Raw genomic sequence first — 21,982 nt, 5'->3', positions numbered from 1 at the left:
GCTACTTCCGACGTTTTCTTCGTCGAAAATGTGTAGGAAAACAACCGGTGTTGGGCAACTGTTATTCGAGGAAAACAAGCGACGGCGTATAATTGATGCATATTCAAGTTAACGTCCTAAAGAAACAGGGGGTCTATTCGTCTGCGGCTCTGTTCAACTCGGACCGCCTTGCGGCCTCAGGTGCCTGTTCGGGACTCAGTATAAAGTCTGTTCTGCTAGGTGTCCTTACCTCTTGCCTTCCTACGCTCTGCGTAGGATTGGAATACACAGGGACCTCGTTGACCCTCTTTTGCACCCTTAGCTTTTGATTTACCCGACTTCTGTGCATTAGTTGTTATTTTCCAGGCTTTTTTTTTTTTCTTGATCTATTCCTGCTTTGTGGAAACAATTAGCCGCCGCCATTATAAGGTGACTTTCTTTAAGTCTCATTTATTAAAATAACGGGTGTATGGGGGACGAGCACAAGAATACGAGTTCTACCACTCGGGAGGACCACCTTCACCGTGCAGGCACGTGATAGACACAGTAAACTAGTGTTTCGCAATCCGGTCCTATTTGAATGCGCCGTAAAAGAAACACCGGCACGGTACATTCTATCTGCGTATCGGATGGCATTTTTTTCACACGCTTGCGAAGCGCTTGTGACCTTCTGGACAGTATTGCAGTTGGCAGTTACGTGATAACATTGATGCTCAGGCAGCACGATAAAGAAGCGTCCCGCGGTGCTAAGCAGCCCAAGATGGCGGCGTGCCAACGCTTCCGTAATAAACTCACGGCTTCGCGTCGCCGATCCTTGGCACCATCCTTGGGGATCACGTACACAGCGGCAAACAACGGCAAACAACGGCTTGCTATTTTTAACGCCCAATTGTCGTTGTTGCGGGCTTTCATACTGCAGCGTAAAACAACAAGCGAGCTGCTGTACCGCCGCGGACAGTCACGCGGGAGGCAACATAAACACTTCCTGCAGGCGATATCGCACATGCGTCAGCTTACGCAGTGGCGGCTGTGTCGACTTCCAGTGGACAAAATAATACTTCAGACGATCATTAATCAACCATCACCGTCGACGTTGCCGTATCGTGAAAAAAAAAAAGAAGTGATGCAGGAGATGAGGAGCAGGAGAAGGAGGAGGAGAGATAGAGAGAGAGAAGGCAGGGATGTTAACCAGAAATGCGTCTGGTTGGCTACCCTACTCTGACGGACGGGAAAGGGGGAACAGAAAGACGAGATTGAGAGAGGGGTGGCGGGGGGAGGAAAGCCGCGGTGAGCTCGCGCACGCACGCGGAGGGCCTGAGCAAGTCAAATGCGTTCACATCGGCCAGTCGCCCTCAAGAAAGACAAAAGCGCCTTCACAGTTTTGTGGGCCGACGAGTGATGGGGACGGTCTTCAAGTAGCACCTGCACGAACAACGGTCGATCGTCCAGGTGTCGAAATGAGATAGATAATGTTTGTCTTTCCGACTGATATCGATGACAGTGGCACAATAAATGTTTCGCATTCTCTTCGTCGCCGCAGACGGCGCTCGCAGCGCAGTCTGTCATTCTAATGAAAGTAGTGTACGCCTTCGTGAAAGCCACTCCCAACCACAGCCGGTATTGAAGCGACGCCTCACGTGGGTGAAGCCCGGGTGGAGGTCCAAGTTGGAGCGAAGGGTTCAGTTCGTGCAGCCTGGTGCGCCTTACATTTGGGGTGTTCCGCTGTGTTAAAGCGAGCTTGCGTGCCAAGCGAAGAAGCTGCCACGCAGCGTCTGTCCTGGGAGGAGGAATGGAAACGCTGTGTTGTTCTTGATGTGGCTCTCGGGCAGCTTTCTCCGTGTGATCATTTCCACTGATCTCGCAATGGCCAGGCAGCCACTGGAAAATAATTTCGTGGCCTTTCTGTTTGACGTCGTGGTGAATTTTGACGATGTCGTACGTCAGCTGCTCGTGAGCTTCACGTCGGAGAACTGATTGCATGCTGTGCAAAGCCGGTGTCGAGTCCGAAAACACGGCCATGTGCAGGCTCTCTGTGTCAATAAATTGAAGCGCATTGCATAGAGCCGTGAGTTCTGCAACCCTGGATGTCGTGACATGTGACGTACCGAATCGCAGTGTTATTCCACTCGTCGGTATAAACACAGCACAGCCAGAACTGGTCGATGTAGTAGGTCCGTCAGTATAGATATGTACGTGGCTACTGTATCTCTCGTTAAACAGGAGTAAGCTCAATTGTTTTAGCGCAGACGGTGGTAGACCTGGCTTTTTCGGAAGTCCTGGAATCTTGATGTGTACTTCAACACAGTAAACGTGGCTTCACTCTGTGGCCTTACCTCTACGTCGTGAGTCTATTGCGAATATGCACGCTAAAGTGTTATATTAATTGCGCAAGTTGTTCAAAGCTTCACTTTCAGTTTTAGTACGAGAAAAGACCAATGTAACATAAACTCGCACTGGTACACGATCGCGAATGATGACCGCTTGCGATCACCTTGACTTGCAAAGTCGTAAAGCGACTCCACAACCACACAAGAGCAAGGACTTCGGCCAGCGCATACAAAAAACGCAGAGGGACGGGTTCAACGCCGCAGCAGCTGCTCGAACCAGAGGAGATCGATGTGCTCAAACTCAGGAACGCACTAATAACATCGCTACTCCGATAGCATATGCCATACACTAGTGTCCGAAAGCTGGACACCGATAAACTGGATGTCCTAATGCCTAGAGCCACAAATATGGCACCGAGAGCCTGCCAACAACTGCAAGCCCGACGTTTCTTTCAAGTGGGTCAACACAACACAGTCGAGACAATTTGCACGGCACACGGCAGGGGCCAAGGTCTCAGGCTACAACGCACAAAGCAAAGGTAGCGTTTACTCAGCAGCCATATATAGGGTACTGATAATCCCCGCATCCACTGACAACCGCAACACCGGTACCACTCACACTCAGGGACCCCTTATGCGTGGTTGCCATACCCGGACGCACGCACCCAGTAGCCAATAAAACAGGTAGAGAACAAACCTCATACTGCCAAAGATACGCAATGAGAAAACCGACATATGGAATGCACATCGATGCAAGTATAAACGGCATGTATTCATAAGCAACAGAAGCATCTAATCCTTCCACACCATGCACGCGGACCTCGCACCTATTAAAAATCGTAGCACAGCAGCCCACCAAGAAGTAGCATGTACCATCAAACCTACCAGGTCGTCACTCAAAAATGTCGATCATTTTCACACATTCCATGGCCGGTTGCCGAAAACTGCAGAAACGAATGCTCTCTCCCCGATAACGTTTACAAAGACCTGCAACTACACCTCAACAAGGAGCGGAAATAATCTGGATGCCAGACGATCCGGGACTGCTGGGGAATGAATGAGAAATTCGTCTAGATAAATTAAGATAAACTGTCATCATCTCCGGGTGAAATGCCGACGAAGGCGCGGAAAGTTCTTTCTGCGCGGAAGAGCCGGAAGAAGAGTCTTTGTGCTGTACAAAATATATGCTGTACATTGTTATATCTTCGACGTCGCAACTGTAGGTTGTATGTACCACACATTCAGGAGCCAATGAATAGCCGGCGCCATACTTGTGAGCCAATCTCTTTATATCATGCCAAAAAAGAGAAAAAAAAAAGAAAGAGTATTTCTTCAGCTACATCGAAACTTAACACGACATTAGCGAACATTATTGCGACATGAACAAGTACATTACTAACACCATTGCGCGCAAACCTGCATCGCCGGCTGCGGAACACCATCTGGTAATTAACGGAACGCTTCTTCACGAAGAATTTCACCACTCATTAGCAAATTTTCTTTTTCCGCGGACATTATAAACGTGGTCGGCAATTGGCAACATTCGTGAGGAGCTATATCGATGACGGATATGACTTCGACGACGCTTTTATACAAAAACACACGCTTATTGCTAGGACTCATTCAGGACATTACGAAGAAAAAATTTTGGCATCTAAGACTGTTTAGGTGGGGCAATGCGAAAGCATTATATCGTTTGTAGACCTTGGAACGTCATGAACGTGCTCATGAACACAGGCACAACGCACACTTTTAGTCTGCCAGAACCGTGGCCGATTTTTGAATTTTCTCTGGATTGTGTAGCGTCTGTGCATTTGTTTTTCATGTGTGTCTAAATGTAACGTGACTAATTTTCGCATTTCGGTGCAATAAATTTAAAAAAGAAGAGCCGCCGTTGTATCAGAGAAGGTGCTCGCCTCGGACCCCGATGGCCCGGGTTCAATTCCCCTCCAGACCGAAATGTACCAATTTTGCTTTTCAATGGCACTAATTTACTTTATGTACGGGAAGCTTCCTGAGAAATTCGCCGTCAAACCCGAGCCTTTTTTGACGTGTTTTTACTCTTTCCGCAGTCGGCCATTTTTGGTACCATCTTTCGGTCACGCCGACCACGACGGATTGTCGCTCAATGGGACATATAATGTTATCGCATCAAAAAGAGAAAAAAAGGATATCTAGCGTTTGGAAACCAACGCTGTAGCACGGAACTAGATTCCATTCCCTTCTATTTGGTTCCCACGAAGCACGCGGAGCTGGCTTAATGGTAGTTTTTGCAGCACGGCAAGTTCTTTGTGGAAGGAAGTGTAGGTAATTATTTACAATAAGAAATGCCTGCTTTGCCTTCTAAAGCAACCAAAGCCTAAACATAGCAAGTTCAATACAACCTTTCTTGCGCAAAAACTGCGCGAATGCTAGAAAACACTTCGAAATCCAGTACGTCACATAGACGTCACGGAGTTTTTAAGGAACATATCAGCAGTGTAAGGTGTAATACGTCTTGATGCGACAGCATTATAGGCGCGGACTTCACTCTTTTCGGGCGAATCATCGTCTGGCCTAAAAACTTGGGCCACCCCGAAGACAAGTGAAGTCCGCAAAAATTTGGGCCATTACCGGAGGCAAATTGCAGTCTAACGCAGCGTTTCAAAGCGCTAGCTGTCGCGAGGGATGATCGCGATAAACTGCCTCGTGGCGCATGCACGCCAAACGTTTCAAAGTGCGACGTCGGCAGGAAAGAAGCATGCGTTCGATCGTTGCCTAATGTATGGTTTGAGCATTGGGCTGCTGAGCTGGAATAACGAAGTTCGATCCCACCATCGGTCACTCATTTCTTTGAATTATTCTATACGGACTTCACTCGCGTTGGAGGTATCTAACAACAGCAAAAGTAAAGTTAGGTAACTTGAGCGTACCCGAGGGCGACACAGTATTCACGGAGGCATAGCCATGTGCACTTTCATAAATGTGATTAAGGGGACTGATAGTAAGGGTGCACTGGCGCCCCCCTGAAGAAAGTGCGCGCAGCTGTCGAGACCACCCCAATCGTTCGCATCTTTATGGCTCCGTCGACTGGTCGCTTCCATCTCCTCTGACAGAGCATATACGGCGTATTCGGCGTTCCTTGAACTCGGAGTCACGGGACAAACACGCAAGCCGAACTGCGTTACTCGCTGTCGGAGAGGAGGAAATCGCAGAGGCGCAAACACATGCAAACAGCATAAATCGGAGTCCGCAAAAGCTGCCAGAAAAACGCTGCCATGGAAAACGGCGTGCACCTGCATTTGTTGAGACGCCAGCACTGCATTTGCCCGGTCATGATGCACAGGCACCAACAGTGGCCAGTGGCGACGCTCTCTGGTGATCACGTGACAGAAGTGCTATAAATCTCGACGATTGCTCCGGCACATACTCCGTGCTCCGGCGACAGGGTTCGGAGCTCTCGACGTTGGAGCCATAGAGAAAGAAATGCTGGAGCCGAGCGATCGAATAGCCGGTGCGCAAGGCGCCCGCTCCTTTCCGAGTATATTCCGAGATAAAGCTTCTCGCGGGAGCGGTTTACAGAACGTTCCAAAACGACTAGCCGAAGGTGTTATTAGTTAGTTAGCAGTACGAAGTTTTGGCAGATTAAGTGTTACCGGTGTCCTTCAATACTTTCCTTCTTGTTACGAAACTCCCGCCTGACGTTATATGGGAACGTTTCATAAGGCGAACTCCTACCCAAATCCGGCGTCCCTTAATAGCATATATCCAGAGATTTATCCGAATTGTTCTTGCGTGGCCTGTGGTGAGGTAGCTACGTTGCCTCATATGCTCTGGGAGTGCGGGTCGCTGGGCCCGAAGTTCACCAAGGAAGAGTGGGACGCGCTCCTGCGAAGTCCTGTCTTTGAGGACCAAATCCTGGCCGTCCAGCGCGCCCGCGATCGGGCCGGCAGACTAGACCTGTCAGTCCCGTCGTGGGATTAGCCGGGTGCGCGTTGTATCGCGCTTTGCTGGACCAAATAAAAAAGTTTATTCACTCACTCACTCATAAGGCGCGCGCAATGGGCGCAAGCAGAAACATTACGCATATATATATATATATATATATATATATATATATATATATATATATATATATATATATGGGAGGAATTAGGGATAAGACTTAATGGAGAATACCTTAGTAACTTACGATTCGCTGATGATATTACCTTGCTTAGTAACTCAGGGGACCAATTGCAATGCATGCTCACTGAAATGGAGAGGCAAAGCAGAAGGGTCGGCCTAAAAATTTATCTGCAGAAAACTAAAGTAATGTTTAACAGTCTCGGAAGAGAACAGCAGTTTACGATAGGTAGCGAGGCACTGGAAGTAGTAAGGGAATACATCTACTTAGGACAGGTAGTGACCGCGGATCCGGATCATGAGACTGAAATAATCAGAAGAATAAGAATGGGCTTGGGTGCGTTTGGCAGGCATTCTCAGATCATGAACAGCAGGTTGCCATTATCCCTCAAGAGAAAAGTCTATAATAGCTGTGTCTTACTAGTACCCACGTACGGGGCAGAAACTTGGAGGCTTACGAAAAGGGTTCTACATAAATTGAGGACGACGCAACGAGCTATGGAAAGAAGAATGATGCGTGTAACGTTAAGGGATAAGAAAAGAGCAGATTGGGTGATGGAACAAACGCGAGTTAATGACACCTTAGTTGAAATCAAGAAAAAGAAATGGGCATGGGCAGGACATGTAGGGAGGAGGGAAGATAACCGGTGGTCATTAAAGGTTACGGACTGGATTTCAAGGGAAGGGAAGCGTAGCAGGGGGCGGAAGAAAGTTAGGTGGGCGGATGAGATGAAGAAGTTTGCAGGGACAACATGGCCACAATGAGTACATGACCGGGGTAGTTGGAGAAGTATGGGAGAGGCCTTTGCCCTGCAGTGGACGTAACCAGGCTGATGATGATGATGATGACGACGACGACGTTGACGACAACGCATTGTGTCATTTCCAGATTCGCCTGCTTTTGTAACTGTGGCCTGAATCAGAATTCAGAAGGCATACACTTGGGACTATTCTATCATTGGAAACCGGCCGCGTTGCGCATTTATCGAATTACGCTGCACTGCTGTCGTACTTTTAGGCAGTTACGCGTAAAAGGCATCCATTTAAATTTCTAGTTTCAGTGCTTGCACGGTGCATCTCTCTCCGCAGATATAGCGACTATGCCTAACATTTGTTTATTGCGTATTGGTCTACCTGCCTCCACCCCCCGACCAAGGGCACCTAAATAACCTAACTTGCAAAGGAACTAATAACCACATAACTAACCATACTAATTAAATAGCTGAACCTACTAAGCGGTTTGGTACCTACGGATATGGCTCAACCCACTATGGGGGATCGGCCATGAATCGGGCGGCAGTAAGTAAAAAGGGAAAAATACTTAAATAGAATTTATTAATTGAAGGATGATGTTAAATTAATACTAATGGTTAAGATCAATTCAGGCTATATTATTTTAATATTTGTAGTTAATATATTTGTGTTCATATTCAGTAGAGTAAAGCGATAACATTAACCCGGCAATCTATTTGATTCCCTTAAAAAATTAAATATGGCATCACACACTTTGCCGTTGCAGTGTCCTAGTGCCGACGCCCCAAGAGACAGTGTCACAGCAAGCGTAACGCCCAATCCAAGTTGGCGAAGGGGACCTTCCAGAAGTCGTTTTCTGTGCACGTCGGACCTACGACACTCTATAAAGAAATCTTCCATAGTTTTAAATTCGCTGCAACTAAAATATTGAGAGGAAGGTGCCAAACCAGACCTGTGGGAATAAAAATTAAGTATTTCTATTGGGCAGCGGATTCTCATGAATGAAACTTCGAATGATCTTGTTGAATACCATCTGCTGCGCCAAGGGAATCGTAAGGTGCTGAAAATCGGTGTTATTTAATGCATATGATTTATCACGTTCTTCTTGAACACAACAGTTTTTAAATCTTGCATCCGTGATGTATGCCAAATGTTTTAGGATCCTCAGTACCGGGCCTTTAAGAGATGCCGCCGCTAGGGCGTCTGCTGACTCGCTTAAAGTGAGTCCCATGTGTCCCGGTGCCCATACCAAACGGATGAGGCGTAAATGTTGGGGGACAGATGACTGAAATTCTCTCAAAAAGTCGATGAATTTATCACCGATAGAGCAGAACAAACGGATAAGGAGTCGGTTATGATTACGGCTGAATAAATAGATTAGGGAAGTTTTCGTAGAGCTAGAATTATAGCCAATAACTCCGCCTGAAATACTGGTGTAAAGTCGGGCAGTTGTAGAAAGAAAGACCAATTTAATTATGGCGAAAAAATGCCCACTCCAGCCTTCTCTTCACTGGCAGACGGATCTGTGGCTATTACTGCGTTTATAGGGACGTCCTCAAAGTGGTCGCCTAACAAACATTCTGAGGTCCGAGACAGCGATTGGCTGGTTCTATTGCTTAATCTTTGGTAAGTGTGGGTGCTGTGATGATGTGCTGCCTGCGTTACAAGCCCGATTAAAAGCCTTCTATGCGAATACCTATCTATCAGGATCGGCTCATCGCGTCCCCATCTTCAATTACGCTGTCTCCAATATCGGCCCATCAGACGATCGCCCAGGCAGAGTAGGGGAAGCCACCTAAGAAGGCTTGGCTTTAAAAGAAAGTGCAGCCAAGCATGCCGGGCCAAACCGATCTGTGAAAAGAACCAACAGCAACAACTTGGATGGATCTACTCCCGATTGAGATGATTCGCTCAAGCAGCCTCTTGCATCAAACAACGCATTTTTGCCCGTGTCCCGAAGTAGAATTATTCATAGCAGCTATCTCAGTCGTCCCAACAGAACTGATTTTCGCACGATAACCTGTTAAGCAGGGAACGGACGCATAGCGCTGCCTGCACTTACTGGTCTTGACACCTGTGCATGAAAAACACACAGTGCGTTCTGTGAACAACACGGGTATGCAATTAGCATATTCTGGAACTGAAACGTTTCACGCTTTCAAGGAAAGAGTGACTCGAAAATCGTAGTTTCATCAAAAGCGCGCGAAAACGAGAAACATATCTTGCGTAAACTTGGTACATTTACCGAAAAGGACAATTGCGGGGCGCAATTTTTTATTAATGACTGTATACCATACGATGATGATGAAGCCACGGAAAGCAGAGGGGAAGCTATTTGTAGTTTTAATTGAAATCTAAACATTATAAGCTTGTTATTATATATATGTTATTATATTAAATACTTGTTATTCGTGATGGCAACAGCATTAACCCACAGACGTGACACAGTTCGTGCGAGACTCTGGCAAAGTATCAACAGCGACATCCCCACAAGAGCTACCTATATACCGAGGCTTTCCAGTGTGTCCGTCCCGTGGTTCGGTCGGAGAGCCGACCGTCGACGCTCTATACGCTCGAACGATTCCTGCTGAAGCTTTACCAGAGAAACAGCCGCATCGGCAGCCTCTTGAATAGCGGCAAAACAGAGCTGCTTTCTCCATTTTCGGTTCAGCGGTCTCGAGGCCGCAGTGATGGTGGTCGCTATGTGGTGCAGATGGCCTCGGTGCGTGCGCAATTCTAATGACGCAAGCGAACGTTAAGAAAGCGTATTTCTGCTCACTAATATTCCAGCACTGGGATGGATGGATAAATGGACGGATGGACGGATGGACGGACGGACAGACGTATGTATGTATGTATGTATGTATGTATGTATGTATGTATGTATGTATGTATGTATGTATGTATGTATGTATGTATGTATGTATGTATGTATGTATGTATGTATGTATGTATGTATGTATGTATGTATGTATGTATTTATGTATGTATGTATGTATGTATGTATGTATGTATGTATGTATGTATGTATGTATGTATGTATGTATGTATGTATGTATGTATGTTGCTATGAGCGTCCCTTTTGAAACTGGGCGCTGGCACAAAAGCTCTTTGTTCTTATTCTGCCTAATGTCGCACCTATTTTTTAAAACACACACACACGCACACACACACACACACACACACACACGAATTCACAGCATCAAACTTTCTGAACCACTATTAGGAACTTTTTTTTATACGCCTCTGTCGTTTGTGGTCTCCCTACTTCTCCGCCACCAAACATCCAATCACCTCTTACAACTAATTCCTAAGGCAGGCATGCATGTTTACTTTCCCCGCGCTATCCTTGAACCCAAGGGCTTCAAGAATGCCAGAATGGCCTAAACCGACAGTTGGGTAGATGTGTTCAGAACCTTAGTAATAAATGTTTTTTTTTTTTTCATTTCCTTCTGGTCGCAGTGCCAGAGCTCTCTCCCTCTAGTGATTCTTGTACGAAACTCTATGCTCCCAACATGCGCATCAGTTACAGGGTCGAACGGTAATCAACGCGTTTCTCCTCTTCCGGGCATGTTTACTTTCCCCTTGCTATCCTTGAAACCAAGGGCTTCAAGGATGCCGGAATGGCCTAAACCGACAGTTGGGTAGATATGTTCAGAACCTTAGTAATAAATGTTTTTTTCATTTCCTTCTGGTCGCAGCGCCAGAGCTCTCTCTCTCTAGTGATTCTTGTACGAAACTCATGCTCCCAACATGCGCATCAGTTACAGGGTCGAACGGTAATCAACGCGTTTCTCCTCTTCCCACCGGTCTGTGCCGCACCTGCTCACCGACATCGCACCTCGCCGGCATCCGCGTTGAAAAATGGGCGGAAATCTTGTTCACGCTAAACGCCCCGCCGACCGAATGGGTTCTCCGCGCGCCGTGTGCGACCCGCGAAGCGCGAAGAAGCGTGCGCGCATTCTGTACCCTCCTTCACCGTTGGGCTGGGTGGGCTGCGGCGAGCGGTGACGCTTTCCTTTGTCCATGATCATCGCACCTCGGAATGACCGAACTGGGCTACGGGGACGACCCGCGGCAGCTAGACCGGCGCGCCGTGGGCCGGCTGGCTTCATGGCCGGCTGCATTCAGCGTCGTGCCCGCCGTCAGCCGCCACGACGATGCCGCCACGGTGAGTCCACCCCCATCTGCGCTGCCTTGCGAATGCCATTGCTTATGACGACGGACCGAGAAGTTATCTGAGCTGGGCGATTGGTGAACGTTTGGGCATAGCTGATGCTCGTTCCATTTGAGGTTTGCTGTCGCGCCAGAACGCTGATGTTCAAGCCTTGCGAATTCCATTGCCTTATGACGACGAACCGACAAGTTATCTGAGCTGGCCGATGGGTTTGGGCTATAGCTGTTGCTCGTTCCATTTGAGGATTGTTGTCGCGCCAGAACGCTGACGTTCAACCACAAAGCACAAAGCACAGTGCTGAGTACAGTTTGGAGGGCTATATTATATATTTGGAAAGATAAGAGGCTTTGGGGCAGTGCGCGTCATCGAGTCAAACACGTGAAACATCGGGTCTAATGGAACGGCATAGTAGCCTCGTTCGGCTAGGCGAAAACGTTAATACGGAAGCGTTCGTGAACCGTCAGTTGCCGTTGGCTATGTATACGCTGACTTGGCGGCCCTGAATGAAAGGCATGCAGTGCCGAGTTATCCTTTTGCCCTTTCGGTGTCTATACTGCGCATCATAAGACGAAGCTTGCGATTAATATTACTACTCGCACATGCGGGAAGCATGCACTGGAATGCCGTCCACGCTTCGTGAGCGCTATGTCTTGCATGTACATAAACAAGCGATCTCATGGCGGCTATACTGCTCGGCACTGACAGGCGCGTAGACTAACGCCTACAAATGCATGACTTACACGTTTCTAGATCTAAAAAAAAAAAAATGGGGGTAGTGGGGATCGGATTGGATTCCACGAACGTGAGTGATTTCATAGATGTTTGTTCCGAGAACATGGAACCAACTTACTGCACCACATTATTCCTCTTTACTGTGTAAATGTTGTTGTTGTTGTTGATGATGATGATTATGGTTAAGATGATGATGGTGATGATTGTTATGATGCTGATGCTGCTGCTGATGATGATGATGATACTTCGCCACAAAGGGGGATAGGCCGAGAATCGCGCGCGGTCGAAGAAAGCGTACGAGTAATAATGACGCTAAGGACAGGCAAAAACTACAAAAAGAAACAGTGCAAACGTGCATAGCGTCTGCCCACAGCGTCACTTCGTCCTTCTGTGTCTGCCCTATTAGCGCATGCTGTCAGGAGTGAGAAGTACGGATGACATACGTTACGGTTGAACTTGGAGCTGGGCTTGGAAGAGGAAGAAGAGGGCGATACCAGAGAAGCTTGGAAAGGGACTGGCGTGACTATTAAGTACGGGTTTAAGACAACACTGCGTCCCTGTGACAATACACAGGGCATTCGTAGTTAATCTCTCAGTACTATTAATTAGAAAAATAAATTGAAGCTTGCTACGCAAATGCTGCTTGTACAGGCGGTTTATATGCTTTGGCTAAAACAATTTTCGCGCGTAGGTCAAGAAATCCAAAATTAACGTACCGTAGTAAATAACTCTAAAGTATCGTTGTTATGGTATAAGCTTGTGTCGTAAACTTGTAGGTAATCATTTTCGAAGACATCTCCATTCTGTTTGATGCTTCCAGAGTCCATCTGTGCCACGATATTCGTAATCAAATTTTACACTCGGTACGCCAACTCCGCATCGCAAAGGCGAACCCCCTCGTGACGCAGCTTATTGCAATGGAAAGGGCGAAGCCATTGTTGTTGTTGCCAGCCGAGAGCAAAAGCGCATCTGTTGTCAGCTCCGCCCGGCAAAGCTTGCTAACGTGGAGATTCGTCTTGATGTCGAGGTAGCCCGCCTGTAGGTGCAAAACTACAGCGTCCCGAATGTCAAAGTTCATTATGAATATACCGGTAAAGGCGTGCTCTGCAATTTACAAGAAAAATGAGGTCGCCTTCGAATACGATTGCTTTCACCTTTGACGTACGCCTCCAGCTGGATGTTTAAAATGTTACGTAGGAAATTCGTGTTGATTACGTATTTGTGGATTTTATATGCTCTTGATCACTCTGTACACCAAAGAGAATATCTAGATCACTGCACATGCAGAAATTGTGTTGCAGTATAACCTCTTAAGAAAATTACCGATCGTGCTCTTAAGGCCCTGCGTAGCGTATCATAATATATTCACAGCATGCGATCCTGCGACGTAGCAAACTTAGGTAGAAGCTGCGGCATAATACAGAATTCGTGAACCTTTTCAAATACATTTCGTTTTGGGATGTCGAGCCAAATCAATTATTCAATCAATGAATCAATCAATCAATTTGCGCTGTTGAGAAGCGGCAGGTGTTTGCTATGTACCCATTCCAAACGTTGGAAAAGAAAACTCGCTGTAACCAGGGTGTCCCGATGTGATGGCATTCTGAACAAGGTGAATACCCGTGCCGCAGCTTAGGATTACCGTACTTAAATAGCGAAGATATCGTGAGGGTAAGTGCCACCGTGATCGCGGGCATAAGGCGTGCGCGTACAATGCGTGTACACAGAAAATTGCGTTGAGTTTTGATACTCGCTTATGCTTAACTGTTTCTTTGTTTTTGGTGTGCTCAATCTGAAAGAGAGAGAGAGAGAGGCAAATGTTTAATAGATGTTGACGAGAAAGAGAGAAAAGGCCTAGTGGTATCTGGAAAGGCTATACCTAAAGACAGGTTCGGCACGCTACTCCAGGTGTAATAAATGGTGAAGGATGAAGGAAAGTGCGACAAAAGCAAAAACAGAGCGCGCGCACACACACACACACACACACACACACACACACACACACACGCACGCACGCACGCACGCACACACACACCGCGCGCGCGCGCGCGCGTAAAACGTGCCAACAGATAAGTTATTTACAGAGCCTTATCGAAGCCAGTATCCTGCAGGAAATTGGGGGGGGGGGGAGACAAAAGGGGGGGGAAGACAGAGAGGTTAGCCAGTGTAAGTGCCGGGGTTTACGGAATGCCTGCCTGGCTAAACTCCTGAAAGGGTGCTGCATGAAATCAGCCACTCGAATGCCGTATTTTCTCGAGTAAGTCTTCCGCTATGGTGTCCGGGGTGAGGCCGTGACACGTTCCTCCATATTCCTCCATGGCAGTGCGCAAGTCATCGCCGCCATCTTTTTCTCTCTGCGATTAGTTTTCGCAGCCAGCTCGGCAAGCCAGCTCCTTCGGCTCATCTGTCAGCCGCCGGCAGTGTGCAATGGAGAGGAAGCGTTTGAGAGCGTACGACGTTGCATTTAGACTTAAGGTAGGCGAATACGCCCAGTATCATGGCAAGCAAGCAGCCGACTGGAACTTCGGCGTCGAGGACACGCGCGTACGGTTGAAGCGAGAAATAGGAGCTCACCGCAACGAACAAATCGAGGAAGGCGTTCCGCGGGAAAGCGCGCAAGTTCCCGGGAAAATGCTGTCGGAAAAATTAGGCCGAATGGTGCAGTCCCGTGTAAGGGCCGCACCGCGTCAAAATCTCGAAAAAGAGGTGCGACCCTTACACGCGTCTATATGGCATATAGGCATCGCATACACTCGGACAAACAATTCACATAACGCAGGTGGCATTATTTTTGGATCGGTAGTCGTAGAACAGAATCTTCGTCGGTATAGTGGCGTGAACACGTACACATATCTGAGGGACGAATTTCATCGTATGGAGAAGCGCTACACTGACCCAACAGGAAGCCTTACAGCGCCAAAGGCGGGCGGCGACAGTTCCGGCACGCTTTTTCCCTGGGAATGCGCAGTGCGCACTGCAGCACGCCCCGACTGCGACCTTGTTCCCCGCTGACAGACAGGCACGCCTCGGCGACCTTTGTTTGTTGCTGGTTACGCACATGTAGCTACGCGCACTCGTGGAGCGGAGAAAGAAAACGCGCAGCGCAGGGAGAGAAAATAAAGAACGAAAGGACGAGGCGGAAGTTGCCGAGCGACGGGCGCTGGAGACAAGGTGCGCGGATCTCGGAGTACACGATGTACGCGTGCGCGCACATGCGCGGCGCGGCGCGGCGTAGTGACTGCCAGGTCCGAGAGAGTTTGCGGCCCTGTGACGCCCACGGTCACGGGCACTCGTGCGTCGATGGCGACCGGCGGCGACGTCCAACGGTGCCGTCACCGCCGCCGCCGCCGCAAGGCGCTCGGCAGCGCGTGAAAATCGTGCTCACCGTAATACGTGAGCGATGGGCGCGCATTCACGTGCCGAGTTCAGATAACCGGCGTTCGCATAACCGAGTTATTTCCGTTTATATTTCTTTTTCGTTCTTCCTCCCTCTTTCTCTATATTATTTGCTTTCTATATTTATTTTTTTAAGAAATATTCTTTTGACGGGCTCTTCCCTAACTCGAAGTGATGTACAAACCTTGTCGAAGAATCCGACACTGGGTGCCCGCCGTGGAGCTTCAGAGGATATGAAGTTCTGCTGTTGAGCACGAGGTCTCGGGCTCGATTCCCAACTGCAGCAGCCGCGTTCCGGCGGGTGTAGAATGCAAAACATGCTCGTGAAGTAAGCTTTAAGAATACTAAGTTCCAGGTGGTCGAAATTAACTCGAAGACGGCGTCTCTTCATTTAAGCGCTTGTACTGCTTTGGAACGTTAAACTCCGTCAATCAATCAATCAATCAACCAATCAATAAATCAATCAATCAATCAATCAATCAATCAATCAATCGGCCGGTAACTGACAGGATATTGAAGCAATCGGGTCCATTATGCGTTCCTGCCGGGCGAGCTATGGCTCAAAAACGAGCTTACGTATAGCTTACCCTTCCGCGTTAATGGTCGACAGCTGCGATGACGACGCCGAGTGTCAGTGTATATACATGTATCGCCGAAACCATGCATCGCCACGTCTCCTTTGTTTACGAGCACTGAGCTTGCGTAGCTGAGAAGTTGCTTCAGATCTAGTAATCTACTTGACAGTACAGACAGCGTGGAGAGCTCATGTTAAATTGCGAGAGGGCTCTGTGCATGTAGTCTTCAAAATGCGCGCTCTTAACAGTTGCACAATAATGGCAAGCCGCCGAACGCATTTAAGAAATAGACCATAGCCCAAAACGAGGGGTCGTTCTGTGTCATTTTGTTTGTTTGTGTTCGTCGGAGTGGGCTAGCCATTAACAGACTTAGATGGGCTAGTTGGTTGCTGGCTCTATGGAACATTGGTTATAACGGCGCGTTTTGAGGACAGGGCACAGAAAGAATGCACACAGAACAGTCGACGAACTTGAAGTTCGGCGACTGTTCTGTGTGCATTTTTTCTGCGCCCTGTCCTGAAAACGCGCCGTTATAACCAATGTTCCATCAAGTCTGAGTGGGCACTTATATATTATAGTCTGTGACGTTAGCAAGGGTCGGTCTATCATCCGCACCACGCGTGATTGAAGTTCAACTCTTAAATTTAAAATGTGCCCGGCAGTCTGCCCACAGAGCGTAGGGCAAGGTGCTTTTGCATTGCACAGCAACGTAGGGGGCGCCGGTTCGTTTATGGTGAAACCGCCCGCGGCACCTCGTTTGCGTTAACAGGCTGCATGTTTTTAAATAAACGGGGATATTAACTGTAAAACGAGTAGACGACGAGGGTGACAATGAAATCCGACAACCAACCGTTGACAACCCTATACCATGCGTATAACAGATGTTATAACATGTTGTTTCTCTTACCCCCCTCACGCAATACTCCAGTTGGAGCCTGTGAGGTATGCGTATAAATAACTGAATAAATAAATAAATAAATAAATAAATAAATAAATAAATAAATAAATAAATAAATAAATAAATAAATAAATAAATAAATAAATAAATAAATAAGCACGATGCATTCTGAGAAAGTTCGTGCCATTAGGGTCAGTCTAAACGTTTCTCGCTCTACCGGAAACCGAGGGCAGCGCCACGCCCTACAAGAGGTTTCCATCAAAGAGAGAGCACCTCCTCTCTGCACTGGTACACGCCTGAGTGCGCAACACTCACGAGCATGCGCAGTCCGCATTGCTCTTGAGCAAGGGCTCGCGACGGCTCACAGAGATCCAGAGGGCATTATGGCGACGTCCAGGGATTACTCGTTCGAAAATTCTCACACTCGCACAGAACTCTCCCAGTCAGTGAAGGGAAAGCTAGAGGCACTGAGCTTCAGCACACGTGTTACTGCGCCAAGAAGCTCGGAAGTGTTTGACATCGCTTTTTGGGGTGCTAGTCTGGCGTATAATGAGGAAAATGACTAGGAAGGACCGTCACCTGCCAATCTTTAAGCTTTATCATATATATATATATATATATATATATATATATATATATATATATAACGGTATCGCTCATTCGAAACAGGTCCTTACCACTCGATAAACAAATGGCTTACGCGTATACGTTTTCTCAAAGCTGCAGCGTCCAGCACCCTTTGCTGTTCTTTAAAAACCGATGGACCAAATTTTTAAGAAATTCAACGTACGTGTCCGCTGCTGCATCTTCGTTTCCAAACGGGCTGTCCAGACCTGTTCTCGCTTTCTATCTTCCAAGATCGACGGGCAATTGGCACACATGCACGAAACGGTTTGAGGAGGCCGCGTGGTGCCTTACAGGGGGCTTGTGACAGCTATACGGCGACCGATTCCGCGCGTTGCCTCCCATTTCAGTAATACTTCCTCCTTCTTGCGCGATGGACGCACGCCGACGTCACAGAACCGGCGCGCGATACGCTGCGCGATGTCGGTCTTTTGCGCAACCAATCTCTTTTCATTTTTTCCGTCTCTGTATATACACGTCCCACTGCATCGCTGCTTGGTTGCTCGAGCACCTATATCGTTTCCGCCACACTTCGCCGCTGTGCTGCCATAAGGGAGTCGCATGGGATAAACCGCAGCTTCATCATCGTACAGAGCCTGGCGGGAGCAGCGTTAAAGAACACGAGGCGCACGGATACGCGGTAGAAGTGGCCCACGCAGGCTATATCCGTGCACTGTGCAGAGGATCCCGCTTTTCTGTGCCTCCTGTTTTTTATTATTAGTATTATTATTATTATTCGGAATAGGACTGAAGTATAATGTCTGTGCACGTCTCTATACCCTCTCTATCTCTCCCTTCTCTCTCTTTCCCTTCTCCGTTCCTCCAGCCTAGGGTTTGCCAACCATACTCTTGACTGGTTAACATCCCTGCCTTCCTTATGTCCATCTCTCACTCGGAATAGGCGTTTATGCCATGTTTCCCGGGAAGATGACTATACTCCAGCGGCAAGAGCCAGCCGCACGAGAATATGTGTTCGCGGAGGTGCGCAGAAGCGTTCCTACCAACCCTCTCATATTTCTTGTAAGGTTTGCGAATTTGGGCTCCTACTCCGATTTTACGAACGTTTCCATCGCGTTCTACAAAAATACACTTCGCTCGCGAAAAAAAAAATTTAAAGCCGTTGGAGAATGTGGCGGAGGGGGGAGGGGCGCTAAATCGCAAAAAAAATAAAGCATGAGAAAGACGGAATCGTGATGGTACTTGCGCCGCCGCCTTGTATGTAGCTTAGTTCCTCACGCAGGCGAAATCGACAACAGCAACATTGCTAAAAAAGTTCAATGCAATCTGAAGTGACAATACGTTGCTTGTTAGTCTGTACTATTTCAAGTATACTGCTTACTAGTGTGCTGCGTCTAAGCTAAAATCACATTTAATAAAATGCGTACGTCTATACGCCATAGAATATGGGTGTTCAGTGCAAAGTTCTTGAGAATGCGTGTCACCCCTCCCCTTTTCACACTCGCCCTTCTGTACGCGGGGATCTTTAATAGTTTTAAAGCTCACAGATTAGCATGTATGAAAGCTGGGAAGAAGATACGATAGAGTGGTTTTCCCGTAAGAACTCTATTACGTATGCGTCTGCAGGTAAGCTATCGCTTGCTGTCTTTTGTCCACATTATCAACCGGCATACGCACCGATGCTGCCACGGCGAGAATAAGTGAGCACACTGCTCGTTGCTCTCACCGTTACGCATACATTTATGAGCTTGTTTGCGAGCGCATGCGCGTGCGTGCTGTTTCTCCATCGTCCGTCATGCTTTCATTTCATATATTAAACCTGTACTAGCATGACAAAAAACTTTCGCTCAACTAATGTCTCATTTCTCCCACTAGCGGCGCGCATGTTTAGGACATACAAATGGTCGATTTACACGGTTTCATTGCGGCACATTCTTGGAATATGCAAGTCATATGTGCGATAGGTCGGCTACGCGATGTGAACAACGTGGTGGCTTATAATGTTCAATATGTTACCGATCGAGGCCCGAGTCTAAGGGTCTGGCGTAACGCAGTGTCAACTTTCTGAACAGTTTATCTGAGAATACCCGAGGTTCAATGTACATGCATTTTATGTCCACTGCCGAATATAGCGCCAGCTCGAGAACCACGACTATTATTCAGCATCGTTAGCTTGAGCACGACTGGCGCGTCAGTACACGCGATCACCCCACGTGATCAAGTATATAGTCGAAGAAGGGAAGTCTCAAGCTGGAACCGATGTTTCAACAAGAGGGACAGGTCCTCGTCAGTGCAATAATTGAAAGCTGCTGCTCTTGGATCACTTCGAGTCACCGCGTTCGTGTGAACCTGAGTCGTGTTTAGAATGGCCACTCTATAGACGCTATTCAGGGTCCACTTAATAGGAAACTTTAGCACGTGACCCAACTTCAATGCCGCCTATTCAGGAAGACGTAAACCGCATAACCGTTTTGATGAGACACCCACGGGACATATTCGAGTAAATGTCATTGCATATGAGAGAGAAAGTGAAGTTACAGCGACTCTTGAAATTTCTGTTCCGACTTTCGCGTTCTGATTTAGAGCCCGTAATATTGCATATGAGAGAGAAAGTGAAATGGTAGTGACTCTTGAAATTTCTCTTCCGACTTTCGCGTTCTGATTTAGAGCCCGCAATATTTCACAACGATTTCCGATAATAGTTCAGTTTAAAAACTTTGAAGGGCGAAATTTATGAACCTTTAACTCTACGCCAAAAACATGTCTCGCACTTTTGTAAACTGCATCCATTAGAGCATCTAAAACGGACAAACCTGAAGCAAGAATTTATAGCTTACGCGAATTTAGTTACAATGTTTACGGTGTAGCAAACGTTCTGCTCACAAATTTGTGATATATTTGGAAGAGATGCGTAGTACATCAATTTTGTCCACATTAGGCGCCTTATTAGGTGCAGCTTGCAGAATTGTAATACTGTCTTTGTCGAGTTACAGAGTTAGAAACTTGATAGCTTTTGTTTCCTGAAATGTTGCAATTTTGCACAAGTTCGAATAAAATATAGACTGCCTAAATAATGTGTATGCTTCATACAATCATTATATCTTAACATTTTCCTTTAAATGCAACAAACCTAATCGGAGTAGATTCTTAATGGAGAGAGGGGGGGGTTGAAAATATTGGATAAAGTGCAGCGCAGTAACTGTCTCTCCGTAGAGGACACCCAATCAAATTTGGTGCAGTGGTTGCCGAGAAAAATGGTCTTTCCGTTCCCGAGTATTTATATAGGAGCCCTCGAGCTCTTCCTCTTAAGGGCTGTGTGTTGCTCGTGTTCTTTATGTAGTAGGCGCGCATGTATTACGACGCGTGCACGTAGAAATCGCTGGGCATTGATAAACACAGGAGGCCCGCCCGCGCGTACCGTCGGCCCGCAACCTTCACATTGAGCACGAAATCACCAGAATGTGTGCGCAGTGCATGCTTCACAGTATATATAGTTTGCGCAGTCTTCCTATCCTTGTAATGTCCGCAGTTCCACATCCGAGAAAATTAGAACAATGAGTTCACCTCTGTTGCTGCCCACGTAGGGTACATTTATACAAAAGGCAATGAAATGTTATTTTAGTAATAACCTAATGTCATTATTGTAGTTAGGAGTTCGACGGTATACCGTCTGGTCAGGTAAAAGCATTGTTCAAAATGAAGCATGTCACTGACCAAGGTCAGTGTCCTGCTTCATTTGGAACGATATAATTATTACAGTAATTGGTTAAATAGTAGTTCGTTTGCTGAACTATTGCCAACTAAAAATTTCACTCCAGCATATAAGAAAGGGTGCCCTAAAGCAGAACTATGTGTTATGAAAGCGATACAGAATATAAGATAAGTTAAAGTTACAGGGCTAAGTTATTATTAGGCACTGCTAAGGCAGGAATTGAAAGGAAGAAAATAATAAATAGAGAAATTTACAGTGACGGGTTTTCTGCAGCTCCTTAAACCACCTGGCCGCTTTACTTTACTGGGACATTTGACAAATTTGTTTTTTGTCGAAACAACTGAGCACTCCCATGGGGCCACACCATTTTGCAATACTCTTCGTTCAGATGATCGAAACGGCCTCGGATACACCCGGCCACGGATGGGCATGATTCTGCCGGTGCGTATAATCACTTTCCTGATTGACTGACTACCATCAGCCTTCGCATGCATCGCTGCACAGGAACAGATGCAGAAGGAACAGTGCAAGCACGAGATAACGGAGGAAACGCAATCATAAATGTAAGCAGCGGTGAGACGTACATTGAGTGCCGTCGCCGCTGCCGGCAAGGCGGGTATTGTTTGAGGAAACGATATTGTGAGGCGTCTCCTGACACCAGAGCAACATTTCCGCGAGCAGCGTCTAAGCTTGCGTGAAGACTGCGTCAAGGTAGACGTGACGAAGCAATGCTGCGGTGAGGATGTT

At 47.2% G+C, this 21,982-nt stretch overlaps 1 protein-coding gene across 4 annotated transcripts in view; it reads right to left on the bottom strand.

Annotated features, from left to right (window-relative positions):
- LOC126520803 (NAD kinase-like) overlaps nt 1-21,982 on the bottom strand; it is a 167,891-nt gene that overhangs the window by 123,177 nt on the left and 22,732 nt on the right. The window contains exon 1 of one of the 4 annotated variants that reach the window (XM_050169592.3): nt 17,732-17,826. The exons of the other annotated variants lie outside the window; for them this stretch is intronic. The gene's annotated coding sequence lies outside the window, so the exon portion shown is untranslated. Of the gene's footprint in view, nt 1-17,731; nt 17,827-21,982 lie in introns of those variants that run through there. 4 annotated transcript variants of the gene reach the window in all.

Source organism: Dermacentor andersoni, chromosome 3, assembly GCF_023375885.2.
Source record: "Dermacentor andersoni chromosome 3, qqDerAnde1_hic_scaffold, whole genome shotgun sequence".
In the NCBI taxonomy this organism is placed as follows: domain Eukaryota; kingdom Metazoa; phylum Arthropoda; class Arachnida; order Ixodida; family Ixodidae; genus Dermacentor; species Dermacentor andersoni.
The sequence above is the reverse complement of the archived record's forward strand: the minus strand, read 5'-3'. Positions and strand labels throughout refer to the sequence as shown.